Source organism: Silene latifolia, chromosome Y, assembly GCF_048544455.1.
Source record: "Silene latifolia isolate original U9 population chromosome Y, ASM4854445v1, whole genome shotgun sequence".
NCBI classification, from domain to species: Eukaryota; Viridiplantae; Streptophyta; class Magnoliopsida; order Caryophyllales; family Caryophyllaceae; genus Silene; species Silene latifolia.
The window spans coordinates 105,482,214-105,488,043 of NC_133538.1; the positions used below are offsets into that span (position 1 = coordinate 105,482,214).

Below are 5,830 nucleotides of genomic sequence, written 5' to 3' on the forward strand. Positions count from 1 at the left end.
TATTCTTCGTTTTCAATGCCTCTTTTTGTGCTTTGGTGGAAGGGTTTGTAACCTTCGACGTGAATTCCTGTTGTAGGGTGTTGACGCGCTCATGAGGATTCAGCCCCCAGCTTTCCCGACACAGACCACCTTCCAGGGGCCGGGTGACGAGGGGTTACACCTGCGTCTGCCAGAGTCTGCGGCTACCTAGGTGATCGACGCAGGCAGGAAGTGGAGGTTGACAGTTCTGAGGGTGAGTTTCTGATTTGAGTAGTACTCCTTTTGTTTGAATTTTGCCTTGCATTTTTGTTGTGCTGAAGGACTTTTCTGGTTGTAGGTGTCGACTATTAGTCATCAGGCTTTGTGGTGGATGGCTAACCGGTGAAGGGCACTTGCTGGTGACCTGGCTGCGAGGGAGTCTCAGCTTGCACAATTGTTTTTTGTGTTGGCTGTTTTTGTGTGTTTTTGTGTTGCATTTCACGTTTAGAGCTCAATGACCTGTATTGTGCTTTGCAGGGTACTGCGAATCCGGCGGAGCTTGCTCGGGTCCGTGCTTAGTTGGATGCACCGAGGTCGATGATCGAGTCACAGGAGCTGGGAATCATCAGTCAGGACCAATAGCTAAGGCATCGTGAGGACGGGTTGCGGAGCCGAGATGCAGAGATTGCCTCTCTCAGTGCTCGGTTGGCTGCAGCGGAGGAGCTTCGCGTCACGATGAAATACGAGACGCTGGAGAGTTCTCCTGAGAAGGGGCCCGATCACGAGGTGGTGTCTGTTTTGCCCGCGACTCCTCGTGAGACCGAGACTGGTCCAATGGGAGGCGTTGAGTAGTTATAGTTGCTTGTCCGTGTTTTGGACTTTTGTTTGTACATGTGTACATTTTGCGTGAGGCGGTTTGTATATATGTGTTTTTGGTTTGTAGTTTATTTTGTTTTAGCTTTTTTTTTGTGTTTGGTTTCGGAGAAGAACGGTCAGCGGCTGATTCACACTAGTAGAAAAACCCCCTACGATGGCGGTTATAAATGACCTTTTGTGGCGGTTTTTAGAGATTTAGGGTGCGTCGTTTATCGCGGCGTCGTATAAACTTTACGGCGGTTGTAGGTGAATGTACAACCGTCGTAATAGCTCTCCTATAATGGCGGTTGTTATACAAAACCGCCATTATAAACTTATATAATACAACGGTTGTTAGACAAGAACCGCCACTGTAACCCATCTATAGTGGCGGTTATTGTAAGAAAACCGCCACCATAGATATTTCTATTATCACTTTAATTATCTATCATGGCGGTTTTTAACTTAAGAACCGCCACCGTTGATAGGTATTTTTTTTTTAAAAAAAATTGCTACCTAAACTTCTGTAGCAACCTCCCATAAATTTGACAATCCAATATGGAAATGAATAAACAATACATACACAAGAATGCAACCAACTACCCAAAAACTTTCTTATCATCTAGCAGAACAATAATGTCCACGTTCAAAAAATTTACATTGAAGTGTATAAATAATCACATAGATATCTTATTTAATAGATTAATCAACATTTACATATACATTTGGTAGCCTACACCTTTTTAGCATTCTTTATCTCGTCAATTGACACTCTTACTCTTGGATCTGAAATGATACAGTAAACAAAACCCACAGTAAGAAAATCAAACTAAGCATTGTTAAATCAACGTTTAGCGTTACTAAAAATCAAACAATCAAAAAAAGGGTACTATATAAATATATATAAAGCAAAAAGAAGATAAAAAGCTCAAAAGTTTGAATTATAGCACCACATACCACATATATTTCATGTCAGAATAAAATGAAAAATGAATTCCTTGTCTGCAGCTTGGTTTCCAGCTTTACAACAATGAACTCAACAATCTGGAAAAAAAATGGACAAATTAGAACAATTAACCCAATAATGCTCACTTGGTAGAATTATATATTAAAATAGAAGGAAAAAGAGTGATTCAAATTCAGCCAGAACAAAAACACCAGTCAAAATATGCAAGAATAAATCTTTGTCACCATTAGCCATGGACCATGTTACTCCGACACTTTCACAGTTCAAAGAAACTTAGTTAGAAAAAGTTCTGAAGGTCCAAGAAGTATCAACCAAATCAATGGGGCGGCGACCGAATTGAGGCCACAAATAGACTTTGATGTAAGTCTAATACCAAGACTTAATGACATGCTTGTGATTAAAAAAATTTATACGAAGCTACATGGGTAACCATGAGTAGATAACACATTAATGTTAAAAAGATTATTTCAGACACTAACCAAGTCTAGGTAGCATTGCATTAACAGTCTCCGGATTTACTACGATCGGAGCCTCGTACATATGCTGACCTCGTATAGAATGCATTAACAAAGAGGAAGATGACCATCAGGGATCCAACAAAGATATACAGACAAACGAGTGTACTAGACCAGACTTGGTACAAGAATCTTCAAGTGCATGGGAGAAAATCATTAACACAAAACTGCATCTAGAAAACAATCAACCATCAGTTATGAATTCATACTATCAAATCATAATGAAGGAAAAATAACTACTAAACATAGATAATAAACCCGAGATCGCATTCTTTGTACTTCCTTTCAAGAGCACCGAGCAACAACAGATAATTAGTATGTGTGGATGTGCTTGATACAATGAGATCAAAACCCTTAAAAGGGTTAAAGGATACCGAAAAGTTAAGCTAAATGTGCACCAAATCTACCCATCTACTCCGCCTTCTCCAAAATGCACTCGTTTTTCAATCCAAGTATGCCCATATAGTGCATACACAGATACGTGTGATGCTTTTGACAAAGCTGACAGCACAACCAAATGGTAAACATATATACTAGCGGTGAATGTTAACTATTTCATGCCTCCGCCACTGACTATACGTGGAAATCACTATGGAATTCCCAATCTAGAATTGAGGCATAGGTAGTTATCAGTTACACCAGTCAAGTAGTTATATTGTCCTAACTATATTGTCATTCAGGAATTTCATCAAACAGTTAACATACAACCGATAACAAATCAATAAAACTAATTTCATAACTTCATATATCAGTGTATAAGCAAACAACATGTTTTACATACCCAGATTACCTATAATCAATTCTACACATAATCAATCACATTAATCATCATGAAAATAAAAAAAAACCAAAGACCCAGAATTTATCATCCTCCGAATCGAAGAAGTAAAATTCCTATTTCTACAACATCCAATTATAAATGCTACCACTAATCTCCCAAAAAATTTACAAACAAAATAGTAAAATAAACCAATCTTAAATATTAATTATACCTGTACGAATCAACATTGTTCAACATTATTGTCATCCCTCGAATCTCCGGCGATTAACGATGTTGAATCTTTGTCGTCGTTGATATCTGAAACAATTAAGAACTAAAATTAAGAACGAAAACAAAAACCCCAATTAACCTAAGTACGGTGACGAGAGAGGGTGGTCGAGAGCATCGTGGCTGATACCGGTGTTGTCGTCAAAGAAGAGGGGCGATAACGACAACCTTGTGGAATCGAAGAAGGGGGATAACGACTTCTTATTTGTGTTGATTTTAATGGGAATAGGGATTTGAGGGGTCTTTGCGTATTTTCCTGGGTGTTTCTTATACGGAGGCACGGAGCAAGTGTTTGGCATCGGTTTTAATATCTTTTTTTAATTTAAATAATTCATTTGGCATCGGTTTTATATAGGTGTGTTGCAAAAACCTCCTCACAATGTAACGTTACTTAACAACGGTTTTGATTAAAACCGCCACGAATGCCTTATAATGGCGGTTTTTAAGTAAAACCACCACAAAAGTCTTCTTTATCGCGTCGGTTCTTAACTAAAACCGCCACAAACAGTTTATTTATTACTTTTTACGTCGTTTCTATTATAACCGCCACGGTAGTACCGCCACGATAGGGGTTTTTTCTACTAGTGTGATCACCTTTGCTTTGCATTTGTTCCTGCATTGTTAGTGTAGAAAATAAGCACCAGGTAGCACGTACGTGATACGTGCATATTCTATACACTTTATTTGCAGTTTTGGCACGTATTTCCATGCGTATTCGTTAACTTAAAGCTACTATTTTTCCCTAAACGGTTTACTTTGCATTTTCTATGATTTATTGTAGGAATGAGTGGAAGTGAGCTAAATCAAGCCTAAATCGTCCTCCGGAGGCAACTTCAGGGAAGCTTGGAAGAAGGGAGTTTAGATTCACTCACCTTGGGATGCGTGCATTGGAGTGAAGTGGCTGATTTGAAGAAGGAAGGAAGTTACTGCACAGCTCAGTTTGGTCGATCGACCATAGACGTTCAGCAGAAGCTACTGCATTGCTCAGTTTGGTCGATCGACCAACCTACTCAGTCGATCGACCAAGCCGCGACCTGTGATTTATTTTTACGCATTAGACTTTTTAAAAGCCTAATTGTAATTAACTTTTTGGCATCGTTTATCAGTAGAACGCAGAAATAATTTAGGTTATGCTTTTCATTAGTGAAGAACTATTCTTAGATCTAGTTTGGAGACAAGAAAGAGAGACGACGAATTCCGAATTCAATCACTTGGTTCATCATTTAATTAGTAAGCTTTTATGCAAATTCCTTCTTCTTTAATTTCTTGTTAATTCAATTCTTGTTGTTCCCAATTTAATTTCAGCAATTCAGTATTTTGTCTTTTGTCTCTAATTCAATTCAATCATGTCAATCTTATTTTCTGCCTTTAAGTTTGCAATTGTTACGATTTTAATCATGCTTAGCTAATCTTCTTGATTGGGAACGAGGTGAGCCATGGTTAAGTTAGGTCGATTTTATTAGTATGATTTCTTCCGTATCGATCCTATTTCCTTTTGATAAATCCATCTTGCTAGATTGAAAGATTAGTAGGTTAGGTTTTCATTAGTTGTGGAATTTCCTTTGAGCGAAAGCTTGAGAAATTCTAGGGAATTAAAAGACCGTAAGGTTAAATTTGAGCATAGATCGAAAGGCTTGCTCTTACCCCCTGAGACCGTCACAAGACCTCTGCTATCCCTTTGTGACCTAACCTTAGCCATGGTGAACCGAAGTTCCTAATCTCTCTTTTATCTTATTTTAGAAACTCTTTATTTTGTCAATTAGTCTTTAGAATCAAACCAATTCAAAACCCCCATTTAAATTGTTACTTTTATAGATTAAAAATTAGCAAATAAAATTGATCTTGTCTCTCTGTGGTTCGACCCTTACTATCACTGTCTATAGTTTTAGTTTGGATTTATAAATTTAATATTGATACAAAACGACGGTATCAAATTTTGGCGCCGTTGCCGGGGAGACGGTGTAATTCTGTTTGCTTTATTTTTAGTTTATTTCTCTTGTCTCATGGAACTTTGGTTCCTTGAGGCCGTTGCTTACTCTTGCTTCTAGTTTTGCTTTTGCACAGTTAGAAGACAGGTTTTGAGAGGAAGACTTGAGTACTCTCAATTTTACGAACATGACTACAATATATGACAATCTTCAGCCAAAAGAGCAGCACCTTCCAAAGGGACACGTATTACCTACCCCTACTACTGGTCACTTCGAATTTCGTTCCTCCTATATTGATTTAGTGGAGCGAAATCAGTTTGCTGGTTTACCGGACGAGGATCCTTTGAAGCATATGAAAATTTTCACAGACTACTGCTGTTCCATACCTGTACCGGCTGGGGTGACTCAGGATGAAGTAAAGGGGGTGATGTTCTTGTACTCCTTAAAGGATTCTGCGCAAGATTGGTACCGCTACCTTCATAGGGTACAGCTGGAGTCACAGATTGGACATCTATAGCATTAGCCTTCTACAAAAAATATTTCCCACTTGCAAAGACTG

The 5,830-nt window shown here is 38.5% G+C and overlaps 1 long non-coding RNA gene across 1 annotated transcript; it reads right to left on the reverse strand.

Annotated features, from left to right (window-relative positions):
- Window positions 1–1,422: 1,422 nt before the first annotated feature.
- LOC141626481 (uncharacterized) lies at window positions 1,423–2,358 on the reverse strand. The gene is made up of 3 exons (XR_012536064.1): window positions 2,260–2,358; window positions 1,771–1,857; window positions 1,423–1,599 (listed from the first exon to the last, which is right to left on the reverse strand). It is a non-coding gene; the product is annotated as an uncharacterized LOC141626481 (long non-coding RNA).
- Window positions 2,359–5,830: the final 3,472 nt, after the last annotated feature.